The sequence below is a fragment of the Mixophyes fleayi genome, chromosome 4, assembly GCF_038048845.1.
Source record: "Mixophyes fleayi isolate aMixFle1 chromosome 4, aMixFle1.hap1, whole genome shotgun sequence".
NCBI classification, from domain to species: domain Eukaryota; kingdom Metazoa; phylum Chordata; class Amphibia; order Anura; family Limnodynastidae; genus Mixophyes; species Mixophyes fleayi.
This window is the reverse complement of record NC_134405.1, coordinates 230,276,610-230,297,331: the sequence shown is the minus strand read 5'-3', so window position 1 is coordinate 230,297,331 and position 20,722 is coordinate 230,276,610. Positions and strand designations below refer to the sequence as shown.

Here is a 20,722-nt window from a genome sequence, read left to right as displayed (position 1 = left end):
CATATAATATGGGATATACCGGGCGCAGGCTTATTGCCAAGTAGCTGGTACCATATATAATGTGGGATATACTGAGCGCGGGCTTGTTTTTCTCTGGTTTTGTTGCAAAATATTGCCTTTTTGTCATAGCAGCTGTCCATTAAGCCTATTTAAGGCACATTTGTGTGTGGCTCACAAGCCAGCCCTTGCTAGATGTAAACCCCTATACTTGTGAGGTGAGTGCATCTGATTTTAACTGTAATTTAATGGTGTTTAAAGCATATAGATCAGTGTAGGACCTGCATATAATGAGGTGCCCTTGACTTTGGGATGCAGGCTTAAATCTTTTGATCAAAATATGAACTAATACCTCATGTTTTCATTTTGCTAGACACACACAGATATGCAGTGTAAATTATAAGCGCTGACAACTGTCTTTTGTTTTGTTTACATATATGGGCATTTATATTTCCACGCAGCTGGTACCACATATAATATGGGATATACCGAGCGCAGGCTTATTGCCAAGTAGCTGGTACCATATATAATGTGGGATATACTGAGCGCGGGCTTGTTTTTCTCTGGTTTTGTTTCAAAATATTGCCTTTTTGACATAGCAGCTGTCCATTAAGCCTATTTAAGGCACATTTGTGTGTGGCTCACAAGCCAGCCCTTGCTAGATGTAAACCCCTATACTTGTGAGGTGAGTGCATCTGATTTTAACTGTATTTTAATGGTGTTTAAAGCATATAGGTCAGTGTAGGACCCGCATATAATGAGGTGCCCTTGACGTTGGGATGCAGGCTTAAATCTTTTGCTCAAAATATGAACTAATACCTCATGTTTTCATTTTGCTAGACACACACAGATATGCAGTGTAAAGGATAAGCGCTGACAACTGTCTTTTGTTTTGTATACATATATGGGCATTTATATTGCCACGCAGCTGGTACCACATAGAATATGGGATATACCAAGCGCAGGCTTATTGCCAAGTAGCTGGTACCATATAAAATGTGGGATATACTGAGCGCGGGCTTGTTTTTCTCTGGTTTTGTTTCAAAATATTGCCTTTTTGTCATAGCAGCTGTCCATTAAGCCTATTTAAGGCACATTTGTGTGTGGCTCACAAGCCAGTCCTTGCTAGATGTAAACCCCTATGCTTGTGAGGTGAGTGCATCTGATTTTAACTGTATTTTAATGGTGTTTAAAGCATATAGGTCAGTGTAGGACCCGCATATAATGAGGTGCCCTTGACGCTGGGATGCAGGCTTAAATCTTTTGCTCAAAATATGAACTAATACCTCATGTTTTCATTTTGCTAGACACACACAGATATGCAGTGTAAAGGATAAGGGCTGACAACTGTCTTTTGTTTTGTATACATATATGGGCATTTATATTGCCACGCAGCTGGTACCACATAGAATATGGGATATACCAAGCGCAGGCTTATTGCCAAGTAGCTGGTACCATATAAAATGTGGGATATACTGAGCGCGGGCTTGTTTTTCTCTGGTTTTGTTTCAAAATATTGCCTTTTTGTCATAGCAGCTGTCCATTAAGCCTATTTAAGGCACATTTGTGTGTGGCTCACAAGCCAGCCCTTGCTAGATGTAAACCCCTATGCTTGTGAGGTGAGTGCATCTGATTTTAACTGTATTTTAATGGTGTTTAAAGCATATAGGTCAGTGTAGGACCCGCATATAATGAGGTGCCCTTGACGCTGGGATGCAGGCTTAAATCTTTTGCTCAAAATATGAACTAATACCTCATGTTTTCATTTTGCTAGACACACACAGATATGCAGTGTAAAGGATAAGCGCTGACAACTGTCTTTTGTTTTGTATACATATATGGGCATTTATATTGCCACGCAGCTGGTACCACATAGAATATGGGATATACCAAGCGCAGGCTTATTGCCAAGTAGCTGGTACCATATAAAATGTGGGATATACTGAGCGCGGGCTTGTTTTTCTCTGGTTTTGTTTCAAAATATTGCCTTTTTGTCATAGCAGCTGTCCATTAAGCCTATTTAAGGCACATTTGTGTGTGGCTCACAAGCCAGCCCTTGCTAGATGTAAACCCCTATACTTGTGAGGTGAGTGCATCTGATTTTAACTGTATTTTAATGGTGTTTAAAGCATAGAGGTCAGTGTAGGACCCGCATATAATGAGGTGCCCTTGACGTTGGGATGCATGCTTAAATCTTTTGCTCAAAATATGAACTAATACCTCATGTTTACATTTTGCTAGACACACACAGATATGCAGTGTAAAGGATAAGGGCTGACAACTGTCTTTTGTTTTGTATACATATATGGGCATTTATATTGCCACGCAGCTGGTACCACATATAATATGGGATATACCGAGCACGGGCTTATTGCCAAGCAGCTTGTACCATATATAATGTGGGATATACCGAGCGCGGGCTTGTTTTTTTTCCACATAAGGGAGGAATGGTCAGCCTGCGTGGGGGAGTGACTAACATTTGACCAGTTAATGGAATTGTGTTGTACACACATTACTAGCAGCTACACATAAAAGGCATCATTTTGAATTAAGTCAACCCATCTGAACGGTGCAATATGGCACCTTGGCAAAACAATGTTGCATTGTAAGGGGCACAAACAGTTGGGTGGGTGTCCTAATCCAGCTCTAAATTGCAGTTTTAAGATAAAGCTTGCCAGTATTTATGTGCACCATGCAATATCAGATGGTATTTTTACTGCATGCAAAGAAAAATTGCATTTACATTACTTGCACCACAACATAGTTTGTCCAGGTGCATCCTTTGGCTGCATTTGCTCCTGGTTATAACTGTTTAAAGAATATTTTTTTTTATGATTTACATGTACTGGTTATAGAATAGCTGGATGCCTGTTTCCATTATAGTAATTTTATTTCCAGTATACAGTCATGGCCAAAATTTTTGAGAATGACACAAAATAATTTTTCACAAAGTTTGCTGCCTCAGTTTTTATGATGGCAATTTGCATATACTTCAGAATGTCATGAGTGATCAGGCTGGAGATCACTCTGTCATGCTGATTGAGTTAGAACAACAGACTGGAAGCTTTAAAAGGAGGGTGGTGCTTGAAATCATTGTTCTTCCTCTGTTAGCAAAGGTTATCTGCAAGGAAACATGTGCAGTCATCATTGCTTTACACAAAAAGGCTTCACAGGCAAGGATATTGTGGCTAGTAACATTGCACCTAAATCAATTATTTATCGGATCATTAAGAACTTCAAGAAGATAGGTTCAAGAGTTGTGAAGAAGGCTTCAGGACGGCCAAGATCTTCCAGCAAGCGCCAGGACTGAAGTTGATTCAGCTGTGGGATCGGGGCACCACCAGTGCAGAGCTTGCACAGGAAATGCAGTGTGAGTGCATCTGCATGCACAGTGAGGCGAAGACTTTTGGAGTCAAGAAGGCCAGCAAGAAGCTTCTCTCCAGGAATAACATCAGGGACAGACTGATAATCTGCAAAAAGTACAGTGATTGGTCTACTGAGGACTGGGGTAAAGTCATTTTCTCTGATGAATCCCCTTTCAGATTGTTTGGGGCATCTGGAAAAAGGCTTGTCCGAAGAAGGAAAGATTAGTGCTACTATCAGTCCTGTGTCATGCCAATAGTAAAGTATCCTGAGACCATTCATGTGTGGGGTTGCTTCTCAGCCAAGGGAGTGGGCTCACTCACAATTTTGCCCAAGAACACAGCCATGAATAAAGAATGGTACCAAAACATCCTCCAAGAGCAACTTCTTCCAACCGTCCAAGGACAGTTTGGTGCCTTTTCCAGCATGATGGAGCACCTTGCCATAAGGCAAAAGTGATAACTAAGTGGCTCGGGGATCAAAACATCGAAATTTTGGGTCCATGGCCAGGAAACTCCCCAGACCTTAATCCCACTGAGAACTTGTGGTCAATCCTCAAGAAGCAGGTGGACAAACAAAAACCTAATTCTGACAAACTCCAAGCATTGATTAGGCAAGCAAAGGTGGTCATGAGTCAGTATGTGGCTCAGCAGTTGATTGTCAGGATGCCAGAGCAAATTGCAGAGGTCTTAAAAAAAAAAAAAGGGTCAACATTGCAATTATTGACTCTTTGCATAAACTTAATGTAATTGTCAATAAAAGCCTTTGAAACTTATGAAATGCTTGTAATTTTACTTCAGTATACCATAGTAACATCTGACAAAAAGATCTAAAAACACTGAAGCAGCAAACTTTGTGAAGGCCAATACTTGTGTCAGTCTCAAAACTTTTGGACATGACTATGCATAAATCACTGAAAAAAAATTAAATCTAGTAATATGTATACTTTATGATAACTTTTTGTCTCACGTATCCTTGCATACCATGAATGCAACGGACATGGCATGCTTGAATATGTAGTTTCACCACAGTTGGTTTATATATACTGGACATGGAATTACTGTGGACTGTACAGGACTGTATCCACCAAGCACACACAGTAATTCTGTATACACAGGACATATGGGGGCTTTTTTTTTCAAAACTCTACCAATCAAGCTTCGTCATTATGTTGCTATGGTTGTAAAAGTCACATCTCAGCAGGAGCAGAGGCAGCCGTTAGAGCACAATTTCAATTTTGCAGAATTCAAAGAATGAGTGTGGACATTGAGTAAGACATCTGTTCCTCATAATCAACCCGAGAGCACCGTGGTCACTTCAAGAATTTACACCCTGTGGGACCGGGTTTCCATAGTGACGGTTCCGTTATGGGTCATCGAGCGGAACTAGACTCCCCTAAACCTACATGTAAGTAACGGATAGCTTCAGTTTTTGGGTATATCATTCTGGAACAAATGTAAAAGATTCTGAGCGTCTAGCGCTTCACTATGGCTTGCAGCCTCTCGTATGTAAATGGAATACTACCACAAATTCCACATAGATATAACAGACAAATATAGTGTATTACATACATGAAGCGCTTCCTTATTTGGCACTTGATATTATTTCACACAACACGAATGGCATTCAGCTGTAGAAATCTCTATATGAAAGAAATTAACCTCACATAGTGTATTACAGTGTATAACATGTGGGAATTAATATGGGATAGATGTGCAGTAATCTAAGGATCCACCATCCAGACACCGTGTTGACCCCGTAGTATCGACTTGTTAAGTCCGTGAGAGGGGCTCTCGTTGATGATTGTATGCTGTTCTGACACGCTGTTTTGACATCTGTCTTCCGGTACAGTTTCTCTATTTTATTGTTGGTACTGTTTTAAATAAAGGGTAAAACACTAGATTGTTTTTCTTCTCTATATATATTTACATTGGGTGATGAGAGAAGCGGAAGTGGTATCGACGGAATAACATCGAATTCGGTGGGAGAAGGAAGCCATCCTATGAGTACACTTTTTTTGCGTATATTGGAGTTACATCTTGTAAGTTCAAACCCTTGGGGGGAGATACTACGGGGTCAACGCGGTGTCTGGATGGTGGATCCTTAGATTACTGCACATCTATCCCATATTAATTCCCACATGTTATACACTGTAATACACTATGTGAGGTTAATTTCTTTCATATAGAGATTTCTACAGCTGAATGCCATTCGTGTTGTGTGGAATAATATCAAGTGCCAAATAAGGAAGCGCTTCATGTATGTAATACACTATATTTGTCTGTTATATCATTCTGGAAGCTGATGGTGTGTTTTCTTTTGACTTGCATGGAACGGGGACAATATCGGTGAGGTCCAAACACATGAAGTGTACAACAGAAGCCACGGTATATAACGAACTATAACTGAGGATTGCACATGGTTGTACTTTGTACTATGTTGCTGGTTAGATGTGATTATTACAAGTTTGAATAAGGGTTTCTGACGTTATAGGTAGTATATTGAGGTTGGCTGAGCGCTACAGTATATTTTGTGTTATTGAATGCATACACCATAGGAGCGGTGCTGTCACGGTTGAAGAAATGGATCCTTTGGTTTCCCCAGATTTGCACTACTCAAGTAAGGCGCGGAGCCTAATGGGGAGACGGTATTCACCAGGAACCGCCGCAAGGTGGTTTGGCCTTTGCTGCGTCTTTCCCACAGGTCGAGGCTCATACTAAGAGTGCCAGGCGAAGCCCCTTAGGAGAACATGCAAAGATGGTCAGCAATGGCAGACAACACGAGGAGAAGAGGAGTGGGGATCGGCAAGGTACCACTGGAGAGATGATAGCAAATAAACTATGAAGTGTTAGTTCTGCAGTAGACAGGTTACCACTGGAAAGGCGGTGAAGTACTCAGTAGAGTGTCAACTCTGCGGACAACAGGTTACCACTGGGATGGCGGCAAGAACCCTGTGGAGTGTCAGTTCTGGAATCAGCAGGTTACCACTGGAAAGGCGGTGAAATACACAGTAGAATGTCAGCTCTGCGGACTACAGGTTACCACTAGGATAGCGGCAAATACACAGTGGAGTGTCAGTTCTGTAATCAGCAGGGTAACACTGGAATGATAGTGAAGAACTCAGTAGAGTGTCAGCTCTGCGGACAACAGGTTACCACTGAGAAAGCGGCGAGTACACTATGGAGTGTCAGTTCTGTAGTCAGCAGGAGAAGAGGAGCCATGTCTAGCACCTAGGAGGTAACTAAAAGAACAGGAAGCAAAACATCAGTAGGAAGTGCCTTTTAAACTTTGGAGCCAAAACCCTTAGCCAATGGGAATGGAGCAGAAGGAATGACTAGATCAGGTCTGCGCATGCGCAGACCCGAAATGAAGATGGCTGTGGCCAGGACAGAGCGAGCAGTCAGCGGGCCCAGGTAAAAGCGCTGGGGATCGGGTGTGTAGCCCGATTGCCCGGGGTTTGACAGTTATCCCCCCTTTAAAGGTGGGCACTGCACGCCTACTGCTAGACTTCATGGGAAACTTCTTATGAAATCTTTCCAACAATAGGTGCGTGAATGTCGGAGGCACGCACCCAGGAGCGCTCCTCAGGACCAAAATCCTTCCAATCCACCAGATACTTCAAGCCTTCTTTGTAATACTTGGAGTCCAGGATTTACTTGAGTTCGAACTCCTCCTCCTGATGAATTTTTGGAACGGTGAAGGACGATACAGATGAGTAACGATTAATGCTCAGAGGTTTCAACAGGGAGACATCAAAGGAATTAGAAATATGAAATGAGGTGGGTAACCGTAATTTGAAACAAGTAGGATTCATGACCCAAGAAATACTGTAAGGACCAATGAACTGCGAGCCAATTTCATACACGGAACCTTGAGACGTATATTTTTGGTGGATAGCCACACCTTATCTCCGACTCTAAAGATAGGAAATACTCGTTGTTTCTTATCGGCGGATAGTTTGTATCGACTGGAGGATATCCAGATGGAAAGAAAATTCCAGTGTAACGTATCAACAGCAGAAAGACCTGGGTGGGTGGGTGTTAGGGATGAATATTTTGGAAGAGTAGGATGATGTCCATAGACCACAAAAAAGGGAGAAGTGGTAGATTCATGAAAAGCATTATTGTGGGCGAATTCGGCACAGGGTAGGCGATCAACCCAGTTGTCTTGATTGGCAGAAGGGAACATCTTGAGGCAAGTCTCTAAATCCTGGTTCACACATTCGGTCTGCCCATTGGATTGTGGATGGTATGTGGATGATAGATTCAATTTAATTCCCAACAATTTGCAGAGAGACCTCCAGAACTTAGACACAAACTGGACGCCCCTGTCCGAGACTATTTCGGTAGGACAGCCATGCAGACAGAATATTTCTTTAACAAAATGAGATGCCAGCGCCAGAGAGGATGGTAGACCAGGTAGAGGAATAAAATAGGCCATTTTGGAAAACCGATCCACCACAACCCATATGGTGGTACATTCCTTGCTGGGTGGAAAATCATTAATAAAGTCCATACTGATATGGGTCCAAGGTACCTGGGTAATGGAAGTAACTGGCCAGAGGTAGGCTGGTGAGTAGACTTGTGTTGGGCGCAAACATCACAGGAGGAAGCGAAGTGCCTGATATCAGAGTGAAGGCTTGGCCGCCAGTAATTTCTAGACACCAGTTCAAATGGTTTTGCGAACCTCAGTGTGCCTGGACAAATGAGTATTAATTATTATTATTATTATTAATTTTTATTTATAGGGCGCCAAAAAGTATCCTTAGCGCCGTACAAGGACAAACAATGGCACAGTACAAGGTGAAACAGCACAGTACAAGTAACAGTAAGCACTATAACTCTGGGGGCTCAGTCACAGCAAGAAAGAGAGGGAGGGGAAAAGTGAGTACAGGCAGGTAACTATGGCCCAAGAGGGTGGGCACAGATGACAGGTAAAGAGTCACTGAGGGGAGCGGAGAGAAGCGAGTAGAATGGAAATGTTTCAGGAGTCTTTTGCGGAGACCAGAGGAAGCTAAAGTCTTCCCAGGTGGAAGGACAGGAGATTTGAGCACAGTGGAGGAAACAAGACATTTGGGGTCCAGGATGGGACGAGAAGGACTTTCCTCCGAAAAAGTGTCCGAGGGAAATGCATGGGATAGTGCATCAGCTCTCTTGTTTTTGTCCCCAGGCTTGAAGGTTATGCAGAGGTCAAAATGGGAAAAGAAGAGCAACCATCGTGCTTGTCTGGGATTCAGGCATTGCGCTGATTGAAGATACAGAAGGTTCTTATGGTCAGTAAAAGTGGTAACTGGGTGTCGAGCGTCCTCCAAAAGATAACGCCATTCGATGAGAGCTGCCTTGATGGCATGCAATTCCTTGTCCCCATTGGCATAGTTCCTCTCCGCAGGAAGAAATTTCCTAGAAAAGAAGGCACAAGGATGAAACTGCCCTCGAGGTGACTTCTGAGAAAGAGCTGCTCCTATGCCCACGTTGAAGGCATCAATCTCCAGAAAGAACAGAAGGGAGGTGTCTGGTTGTCTGAGAATAGGTGCAGAAGCGAAAGCGTTCTTAAAGAATTCAAAGGCCTCTAAGGCGGCTATGGGCCAAGATTTGGGATTAGAACTTTTCCGGGTAAGAGTCACAATAGGAGCCACAATGGTGGAATAACTTTTGATGAGTCACATGTTATGCATGTTTTGTCGCTATCCAATAACGATTGTCGAACCTCGATTTGTGTTTCCAACGCACAAAGATATTTATTATTCAAAAAAAGCAGAATAATTCAAGCGAAATAAAATAAGTACAGCCGTTACTTATCGCAGGCGCCCTAGATCCAGTGAACAGTCATTCTGTGGTCAAAGAAGACTGCTCACTAGATCAAGAGCCTCTGCTTATATGCAGTCAGAAATACAGTAAAACAATGCAGATGATGTGGCTTGCTTCTATTGGTCCAGGTTTCAGGAAGGTCCAGGATGTTGCAGATCATAGGCCAGTTCAAACCAAAATATCCAAAGGTGGGGGTCATCTCTCCAGGGGATGTGCTCCGACTTTCCCGCCAAGAATACAGTTTCAACTAGTCTATTAGCATTTTATAGTCAGTCTCACGAACCAGTTGCCATGACTTTGGGGTCTCTCTCACCTATCACACAGGTTCTAGACCTACGGAATCGCCCCCAAACACAACGCTCTCACACCCCCAGACACTTCAAGTTCAGCCACCACCTATTGGGTACGGGCAATAGGACCCCAATATACTGTCCCACACTAGCACACAGGCTTCTAGTTCCACAAACTAGCAAGACCCACACCAGCACACACATGGTTACCTCTTCACACCTCCAGACTGTTACACAAATACAAGCACACACAGCTTGTTAATCAAATGTATCAACAAATCACACACTGGCATTCCAAGGGTTAACCTGGACGAGCAATCTCTTCTAAACAGGCTAGGCTAATGAATCCGTTAGAGTATCAAGGACGCAACTTATTAAATTTTAGATTTAATATACGAAAATACAGGGCATTTAGATATAAAGAAAAATAATGAATAAACAATTAATATATTGACATAACAAGCAAACACAGTTTAAAATAAAAAGGATTACATTCAGATTTGCACTTACATGAATTGCATTCTGGCCAATAGGAATTGGCTAGGAAGATGGACAGCTTATCAATGTAACTTGATCTCTCCAAAAGTCTGACCCTTTGTCCCTCCAGACACAGGTTTTTAAGCAAACTCAAATGGGACGGCATTCACAAGGGCAGCGTGAATGCTAACGTGGGGGGCGGAAATGTCCCCTGGGTGTCACCTCAGGTTTGTTCAAACTATTCCTAAGTTTTGACCGGTCTTAGCTTTCCTCAGATACCTCCCAGAGACATAACTTTACCTTCAATAAACCAATCATAATTTTCCGCACATTTAAATACCAAATATGAGATTACAACAATATCCAATCGCATCCTGAAATACATGTGACTATGGCTGTTCCCTGTGTAGTTGGTATCTATGTTTTAAAACCCTGGTGTGGTTTTTGTTTCTCAGTACGGAGTGGCAGAGGGATTTTCCAAAATATGAAAAATGAAGGCATTTCCTTTCAAGTTCATATTTCTATATACCTGCATAAAGGTCATGCAGATTTTTATACAAGAGTCTCCAAGATTCGCACCTAGGCATATGGCTCTCCAATTTACACCCAGGGGTTAGTTTGTGTTTCCAACCCTGTTGAAAGGAAGTCCCTTAGCTAGGGAAATACATGATCAAATACAATGGATGTCTGTGATCTGCATATCTTAAGCTGGTCTCTTCACAAAGGGTTTGCCTAACTCAATTACCTCCTACTGGGCTCATTTGGCAACACATTTATCTGAGTTGAAGATCAAGTTAATTTAGGTTTTTATGCAAGGATTTATTTGGGACCTGACATTCAATATTCTATTTCAGCATATCAGATTTATGCTCTCATCCTGACAGTATCACTTTAAACATTTATTCCCCAATATCGCTAGAGTATGCAATTTGCGATCTTTTCTGCGAAAGAACCGGACAACTGCTGATGAGTAGGGGAGTAAAATGATACCAGATATGACACATTTCCTACAACCTGAACCATATGTTTCACTAACATGCATATAACTTATAATATTAAACATAAATACCACTATATTTTGGCATAAATAACTATGTGTTGCAACTACAATTAATGTCTACTAATTACAAGTGTGTGTGTTTGTGCGAATATGTGTAAAAGTGTAAAAAAAATTATTTCCACATGTTGCGGCTGGATACACCCTTCCACGCCGTAGCGTGCTCTACGCATCTTTTCAGACAAAGACAACCAAGTTTGCTCGATATTAATTGAAATGACTTTATCAATTTGCTGACTTCGACACACTTGTAATAATTGGCAAACCCGAGGAACCGTTGAATGGGCTTGAGGCCTAACGGAAGGGGCCAATCCAGAATTGCATTGACTTTATCAGGGTCCGTTCGTAATCCGGATCCAGATACAATGTAACCTAGGAAAGGCATTTGACGAAGTTCAAAAGAACATTTTTCAAGTTTACATAAAAGTCAGTTTAGACGTAACCTGGAGAGAACTTCTGCCACATGGAGGCGGTGAGAAGAGATATCTTGAAAGAAAATCAAAATGTCGTTAAGATACGAGACCACACATATATAGAGAAGGTCTCTGAATATTTCATTAACAAAACTTTGAAATACAGCGGGTGTATTGCACAGACCGAACGGCATTAAAACGTAATCGTAATGACCGTCACGTGTATTAAACGCAGTTTTGCACTCTTCCCCTGATTTGATCCTAATGAGGTTATAGGCTCCTCGAAGATCTAATTTGGTGAAGAGTTTGGCACCTTTGATATGGTCAAAAAGCTTTGTAATGAGAGGAATGTGGTAACGGTTTTTGATGGTTATGGCGTTGAGTCCCCGGTAGTCAATACACAGCCTCAGGGAGCAATCTTTCTTCTTTAAGAAGAAGAAACCCGCTCCAGCGGGCGAGGAGGAAGGTCTGATGAAGCCCCGTTGAAAATTTTCTTTGATGTATTCAGACATGGACTGTGTCTCAGGTAAAGACAGGGGGTATACACGGCCTCTGGGAGGAATCTTTACAGGCTGAAGCTCAATAGGACGCATGCGCAGACCCAAAATGAAGACGGAGTGAGTGGTCGGCGGGACCAGGTAAGAACAAGAATGTGATGAAAGGGGCAGTTTGATAAAGGCAGCACAGTGTAATAAAGAGGCACAGTGTGATGAAGGAGGGGGTACAGTGTGATGAAGGAGGGACACATTGTGATGGAGGAACAAAAATGTGATGAAGGAGGGACACAGTGTGATGAAGGAGTAAAGTGACAGAGGAGTAAAAGTATGCCGAAGGAAGGATTCAGTGTGATGATGGTGGAACACATTGTGATGGAGGAGCAAAATTTTGATGATGAGGGGGCACAGTATAATGATGGGGTGGCACAGTGTAATGGAGGGGCAAAAAAGTGATGGAGGAGCTATTTTTTTCTCATATTTCTTACCAACTAATTTGCCAAAAATATAAAATTTTATTGCATATTTATTTTTTTGGAGAAGGGCGCCAAACGTGCTAGTTTCGGCCCTGATGGGGTCACATCACGTAAGGAATAAGCCATAATAATGAAATGCAAACTACCTTATGTATAAATTGTTCCCCACACCTCTTGTACTCTTAAAGGGGAATTTAATTCCCTGTGTTGTGCCACAAATTGCTTTCGGAACAGTTGTGAAGACACTCTGCAACAAGGTAAATTACAGATTTTTTTCTTGTATCCTATAGAGCTGCACAGGAAAATCAGTGATGTTCAGGTACCATAGTATCCGATAATGAATGCAGCCAGAAATCACAGTGATGTTTGGCAGCTCATTGTTTCAAATTGAATTCCTCCCTAAGCTTATCATGGTAGGTCCACCTTTTCCTTCTGTTTCATGACATTGTACATAATATTTTATTAAGAACCCCTCACAGTACAGCACTGCATAATATGTAGACGCTTTATAAATAAATGATCATAATAAAATAATTCCCCCGTCTGTAGTGACACATTGCCCCTTCAACTCTGTAATAACTTATTACTTTGCTCCCCCCTCACCTCTGTCCTCGGCAGCTGGACACGGGGCGTGACCACGGCACAATGGAGGTGAAGCCACATCATGACAAGGGTGTGGCCACGCCCCCAAAGGGCTGCTTAGTGCTGTAAAGCGCTAGGCGGCCCATTACATACTTCCATTCCCCCAACATTGCCACCCGCGGGACAAACTTGTCCCTGGGCAGGACAGCGGGACATAGCCCTAAATTTGTTAGGTGTGCCATCACCTCTGTAGTAAACATCCTTCATCATTTCTGTGATACATATCCCCTTATCTCCCAACATTGCCCTTGTGCATAATGTCAGAACATGTGCTTCCAGTTCTAGGCCCACGTCAACAAATCTTCCCTAAAAGGACCCTTGAATGCCATGTGCACCAGTGGCAGGTGTGTGGCTCTCTGCGCCTGAAATCCAGGTTTCTGGGAGGGTAACTTCAAGTTACAAGTACCTGGGACTGCATTGTTTCCTTTTACTATGTTTAAAATAAATAATTGATGCATTTTAACATTATTTAATTTAAAAGCACTAAATACATTTATTGAAAATACATTTGTAGACTATCATCTCATGGGTGGAAATAAAGAGAACACTAAGGACCTCATTTTTTTAGCAAAGCAAAAAAAGGAGAAAAATTGCATCTTAGTTAAACCATTTTTTTTGATTGAAAAAGTAGCTTTATTTTGTATAAAGTACAAAAAACACAGTTCATACATTTCATTCAAGTGTACACAGTACACCGTAAGACATGATCATGCATACGTTTTAGTACAATACAGGGCATAAAGTACAAGACATGACATCCTACACTATATACATCAAGTACTGCACTAACCATTCAAACTTTAAAGCGTATCACAGTGCAATAAAATAACATTGGATGTGAGGGGGAGGTAGGTGAGAGGGGTAGGGTGATGGAGTCACGAGCAAAAAGTTTTTATTGAGAACAGACACAAAAGGAAGGGTGCATAAATAGACATGACATTCAATAATACTTCATGCTGTGAGGGGGAATGGGTTGGAGGGGGGGAGGGAGGGGAGCACAAACCAAAGTTTTTTTATTGGAAATAGACACAATGGGGAGGAGGAGAAGAGGAGACAACAATCAATCAATTGTCGTCTTCATCTTCCTCAGGACTGTCAAGGGTGTTATAGTCTCTTAACAGGCTATGGATAAGCCTGCGAAAGTCCTGGATGGTCATCTTCTCCCGCTTCAAGATGAGGCGGTTCCTGGCAAGCCACATAGCATCCTTAAAACAGTTCATAAGGCGCCAGGCCTCCTGGATTGCCTCAACGGTGTGAGTCCCAGGAAATAATCCATACAATACCGAATGGTATGAAAGGCAAGTCCTGGGCACACTGTCCTTAAGTTCATGTTCCAGGGCATCCAACAATGCCTGTGCAGTGTGACAGTCCCAAAAGATATGTTGAGCAGTCTCCCTCTTGGTAATACAAAAGGGGCAGTGAACATATCTGCACAGGTTCCGGGAGTGCATAAATGTCCTGAGAGGCAAACCCCCCTGAATGGCCATCCATGCAATGTCTTTATGTCCATTAGTCAGTCTCTTAGAGGCCACATTCTCCCAAACATGTTTGGCCGTGGCCACAGGAAGCCCTGGAACAGACTCCATAATGTCCTTAGCTCTGATGAACTTGTGGATAGTTTTAGGTTTCCACAAGTCTGGTTTAAGTCCCTCCAGATGGTGCTCCCTCACAAATTGTCCAACATCCAGGTAAAACCAAGGTGTAGTCCAGTTGTAAGGGAAGGAGCTGTCCCACTTGTCCCAACCAAGTTTCCTCCAAAGAGGAAGAAGGAAAAAGCGGGACATGGACTTCCCAGCAGAGCAAACGTTCTTTTCAAGGAGTGTCCTACGGATACAGTTGCAAACAAAGAAGGCCCGCAGCATGGTGGGGATATCAGGGATCCCTTTCCCACCTTTGTGGGGCTCCTTGTACATAACTGACCGCTTCACTCTGTCCATTTTGGAGCCCCAGATGAAGTGAAAGACTGTCCTCGTGATGGTCTTACAGACGGCAGCAAGAGGTAGCCAAGCTTGGGCCGTGTACTGAAGAACGGGAAGAATCTCGTTGCGCAGCACCAGTGCTCTCCCTTCGATGGTAAGGAGTCTGAGGCTCCACAGTCCAATCTTTTGCCTGACTGTCGCCAGTCTCTCTTCCCAGCACTTCAGGGCCGCCTCCTCTCCACCAAACCAAACTCCAAGGATTTTGATAAAGTCCGGCTTGATTGTGAAGGGGAATGTAGCGGGGATGACAGATGCCACTGACCAAACAGCATCGCCTCTGACTTCCCGCAGTTGACCTTTGTCCCTGAAGCTTGGCCGAAGTTGTTGCAGGTCTGGACGAGTGCTGCCACCGAACGCTGATCAGCGCAGAAGACAGTGACGTCGTCCATGTAGAGCAAACACTTGGCCTCTAGTCGGTCTGGACCCGGTGCGGTGATCCCTCTAATCTCTGGGTTTTGCCTGATGGACATCGCAAAGAGCTCTATACAACAGACAAAAAGGAGAGGTGAAAGAGGGCAGCCTTGTCTGACCCCAGACATGATGGAGAAGGGGTCAGTCTTCCAGCCGTTCACCAACACCGAGCTGTAAATATCAAGGTACATCAGGTTAACATAAGAACAAAACATATCACCCAATCCAAACCTGCACAGAACCTTACGCATAAAACCATGAGAGACACGATCAAAGGCCTTCTCCTGATCAAGACTGACCAGGGCCACATGTGCATGGCGGTCTTTGATATAATGAACCGTGTCCCTCAGCAGCGCAAGGCTGTCTGCAATCCTTCTACCAGGAATGCCACAAGTCTGATCAGGATGAACAATTCGCCCAATGACAACCTTTAGCCTGTTGGCTAGTACCTTGGCCAAAATCTTGTAGTCCACGTTCAGGAGGGAGATGGGCCTCCAATTTTTGAGGTCACATCTCTCTCCCTTGCGCTTATACAAAGTCGTGATCAAGCCCTCTCAGAGTAGGAGGCATCCTGCCCTCCACCACCATCTCCTCATACAGCTCTAGCAGGTCCGGGCCAATGAGGTCCCACAGCGCTACATAGAGCTCGGCTGGGAGGCCATCACTGCCCGGGGTTCTGCCCGGCCTAAAGGATTTAGCGGCAGAGTGCAGCTCCCCCAAGGTGAGGGGGGCATCCATAGCTGCCCTACCTGTAGGATCAATGGGGTTAGTGATACCTGACAGGAAAGATTCAGCCGCGTCGTCTGTAGTCTTAGGAGAGTAGAGTTTGCCGTAGTAGTCTGTGACGACTCCCATGACACCCTCCTTCCCCCTCCTGGGGGTGCCAGACTCGTCCCGCAGTTCAGTCAGGGGCGTGTGGCCGGAGTGAATTTCTCACCCTTCTCCAGATTCTCCACCTTGGAACGGAAGATGATGCGACTGGCCTCTTCCTCGAAGTGCCTTTTCAGGCCCCCCTTGGCCTCAGCCAGATCATCCTTCACATCCCAGCCGCAAAGTTGGAGATCCAGCAGGGACTGCAGCTGACGCTGAAGCCTCCTGAAGTTTCTCTTCCTCTCACACGCCTGTTGGCGGCCTTTAGCCTGAAAGAAACTGCGAAACTTGCCCTTGACATACTCCCACCAGTTAGACATACAGTCAAAATACATTTTGTCATTTTTCCACATTACATAGGCATCCCTCAGCTCAACCATCACCTCTTCCTTTCCCAGCAGAGCGCAGTTCAACTTCCAAGAGCCAGGGCCGGGAGGAAACCCGTGACCAAGAACACCTTCCAAGAGAATGGCCCTATGATCAGAGAAAAAGCAGGGAACCATGACATGCCTGTTTTGTCTTACAGCTCTCGATGTAAACACAAAGTCAATCCGGGAACGCACTGAGCACTCCTCATGGATCCCACTGCATCCCGCAAGGATGCTTTGGCTACCATCTCCTGCAACAACCTGGAAGAAACATCAAGTTTAGCATTAGTACAGGAACTCCTACCATCTTCCTCTATAGGACAGTTAAAGTCCCCAGCCATCACTACCGCCCTGGTGGTTGCGAGCTGGGCCCGCAGGGTCTGGAAAAGCTCCAAACGCTCATTCTTACCCGGGGATGCATACACACAGATAAGCCTGATAGGCTCACCCGCCCAGGAGCCATCTACGATAAGCAATCTGCCGCAGACAAACTCCTGAACGGAATCTAGTGTGAAGAGGCTTCCCCTGATAAGAATGGCGACCCCTGCAGACTTACAGTCACTCCCCCCAGACCAATAGGAGGGCCCGTGAGACCACTGCCTCCCCAGATGCCTGTAGGAACTAGAGAAAGGGAGAGAACATTCCTGCAACATGTAAACATCACATTTCTGACTGTCAAGAAAGGTAAACACAGACTGACGTCTAATCTTATCCTTCACACTCCTCACATTAATGGTAAAAAGAGAAAAGTTAGCCATTAGTTGGGAGGAAAAAGAGAGTTAGCACAGTCAATACATCAGTTACCCTCCTCGTCCGGTGGGACTTGGTCCGGTCTGCCCGTGTCCCCTTCGGGTGGGAGCAGACCTTTCTCCTCTAGCTGGTCGAATAGGCAGATGTGGGGTAAGTGCAGGAATTCTTCCTCCTCCTGCTTGGAATCTAGCAACTCATCCACCATCTCTACCAGGACCCCCTCCGACGGGAGAGGGTCCTCTTCGAGCTCGATTGCCTTTTTCATGGAAGGGTCAGAGTCGCCAGCTGGGCTGTCCAGCTCTTTCCTCTTCCTCCTTTGTTTGTTCTCATCACCTGCAGACACAAGAGGGGGGAGGGGGGGGGGGGAAATCCTCCAGGGAAAGGGAGGGAGCTGCAGTAGCGGTGGAGGGGGTTAGTGCTACTACAGGGGGGGGTGTTGTGACAGCGGGGAGGGAGGGGGGTGCTGTCACAACAGGGGTGGGAGATATCTTACCAGCTCTTGGCTGCGGTGTGGGCTTCTGTTGCTTCCTCTGGGCTGGCTTGGGCTGCAGGGCAGGGGCAGGTCCACTTTCCGGCAGTCCAATCCCGGCAGCTGCAGCGTAGGTTCTGGCCCTGTGGGGGCAGTCCCTGTAGATGTGGCTGGCCAGGCCGCAGAGGTTGCAGGACAATTTTCATGGGCAATCCTTGGTCTCGTGCCCCGCCACCTTGCAGTTCCTGCAGGCTGAGACTTTGCAGCTTCTCGCCATGTGGTCCGCTTCACCGCATTTCCTGCAGTTCCTCGGCTGATCGGCATAGTGAAGAAGGCCGGCAGAGCCGCCCAGGGCAAAGCTTGATGGCAGGTGTTGGAGTCAGTCAGTTGCCGTGCTGTCTTTCCTCAGTCTGATAATGATGGACCACTTGCCTGTCCAGAAGCCGTTGACATCCAGGATCTTGGAGGGGTCCTTGACCACAGAGCAGAAGCGGCTCAGGAAGGTAGCAATGTCCTTACCAGGGGTGTGAGGATTTCTCATGGAGACCGTGACTCTTCTCTCCTCTCTCTGGATGGGGCAGTTCCCCACGAAGCGGGAGAAGGGAGACTCCGGTCTCGCAGTCTTCACTGCCTCCCAGTACCTCTTACAGATGGCAATGGAGGTGAAGGTGATGTACCAGATCCCTTTCAGGTAATTCTGCACGCTGAGGGTTTCAGCCTTGGAGAAGCCCTGGTCCAGGATCATCTTCTTACCGAAAGTCTCAGCCATCATGTCTGGGACACTTCCTTCCACTTCCTTCAGCTTCAGGACCACGGTCTGCCTCATCCAGGGTTCCAGAGTGGGGGTCTTCTGGGGGGTGTCCTTCCTGGGCTGGCCTTGTCCAGCAGTAGCAGGGGCAGTGGAGGCAGAGGTTCCGGCCACAGGGAAAAACTTCGGGGCGGTGGTCTTTCCTCCCTTCTTCCCAGGGGCAGGAGCAGGGGTGGAGGCAGGAGCTGCAGTAGCTGAGGCCATCGTCCTGGCTCTTCCTGGGACAGAGAGGCTGGTCTTCTGGGGTGGAGGGAGCAGTGCAGATATCCTCCCGCTGGGTAGAGAGGAGCAGGGGCTTCCGCTGAAGAGGAGGCGCTTCTTCCACTGGAGCAGGGCCCGAGGAGAGGAGGGCTTCTTCAGCTGGAGGTGCTCCCGGCGTCTTCTTCCCGGCAGGCAGGGGTCGGTCTTCTTGCTCCTGGCCGGCTTCGATCGGGTAACACAAGTCTCAAACAGTTCCTCACCAGGGTTAGAATGTGCTATCGGATGAGCCACACTCAGGTATGTCCTCTGGGTTTTGGGCAGGAGAGAGACAAGTGCACCATGCAGCAGAGTCTACATCAGCCCCTCACCGATGTTAGAGTGCGCTATCGGATGAGCCACACTCAGCATAACCTCCACCGGGTAGTTGGTAAACTGATAAGAACAGATACTACACTTGATCTTAGCCAAAAGGCCGAGAAGTGGAGCATCTTAGTTAAACCATATTGCACTGCATGGGCTTGTCAAAATTAAACTGTACGGCCAGATGTAGATTTGAAGTAGGGCATGTCCTAGCTCAGCTCTAAATTACAGTGTAAAAACAAAGCTGTCCAGTATTTGTGCACTACATACAAAAGCAGCCAGTATTTTCCCTGCAGGCAAAAATATAAAATAAAGCATTTGCACACCTTGCATTGCAACATGATTTGTCCAGGAGCAAGTTTGCTGCTTTTTTGCTTTGCTTCTAACCCTAAATGAGATGCTAAATAACTTGCAGGACACAATTCCCTCTTCTTATCTAGGTGTTGATCCTAATAAGACTTTGATACACAATGACCATTGCTAAACTGTGTTACAACTGGTTCACCTTGGGCACAAACAAAGACTTTGAGCTCCTTTTTGTTTGAGGAGATATATTTGTAAATGGGATGCAAGGTTAGTGTGATCTCATTGTTTAACTGTGTGCTTAAATACAGTATTATTATTATTATTATTATTAGTATTATCATTATCATTATTATTATCATTTATTTGTTAGGCACCACAAGGTATCCGCAGCGCCGCACACAGTACTAACAGTAGACTATACAGGGTGAAACCATACAGAACAATGAACAAAAAGTACCAATACTTCAGAATCTCCGGCTAGTCATATGCAGTAAAGACGGAGCGGAAGAACAGGTATGGAGACAGGAGGGGAGGGGGCCCTGCTCATATGAGCTTACATCCTAAGGGAGGGTAAACAGACCAGGCACAAGAGGAACCAGTTAGGGCAAGAGGAGAGAAGGGAGGACGAGCAAAGGGAGGAGATGGGGGTTAAGTAGATGGTTGGTAGGCTTTGAGTTTTGAGTGCACGTTTGAAAGAACACAGAGTAGGAGAAGGGGGGCTGCACGGGAAAAGTCTTGGATTCTGGAGTGGGAAGAGGTGATAAGGGTGGAGGAGAGGCGGCGGTCTTTGGCCGAGCGCAGGGAGCGGGCAGGAGTGTGAATAGAGAGGAGATTAGAGATATTAGGGGCAGTAGAGTTGGAGAGAGCCTTGTAAGTGGTAGTGAGGAGTTTGAAAAGGATTCTGTAGGGGAAGGGGAGCCAGTGTAAGACAAGGCAGAGTATCCAAGTAAAAGAAAGTCATTGATATTAATGCCCACCTTCTTTATTGTTTCCTCTCTTTAGAAGTTAAAATCAAGTGAGACAAAGATTTACATAAGTAGTAATGCTTTATACAACCACTCATATTAGGCCTGCATTTACTAGCTAATCTGAAAGGGAAGAATGAGAAAATGGCACTATATTGATTATTATCACTGGTTCCACCTTCTAGAGTTTTCATTAGCATGCACAAGAAAGGTATTTGG

General features: G+C 45.0%; 2 pseudogenes; both read right to left on the bottom strand.

The window, feature by feature from the left end:
- LOC142150801 (uncharacterized) overlaps positions 1-18,632 on the bottom strand; it is a 712,033-nt pseudogene extending 693,401 nt beyond the window's left edge.
- A 613-nt stretch (positions 18,633-19,245) lies between these two features.
- Positions 19,246-19,356, bottom strand: LOC142155734 (U2 spliceosomal RNA; annotated as a pseudogene).
- Positions 19,357-20,722: the final 1,366 nt, after the last annotated feature.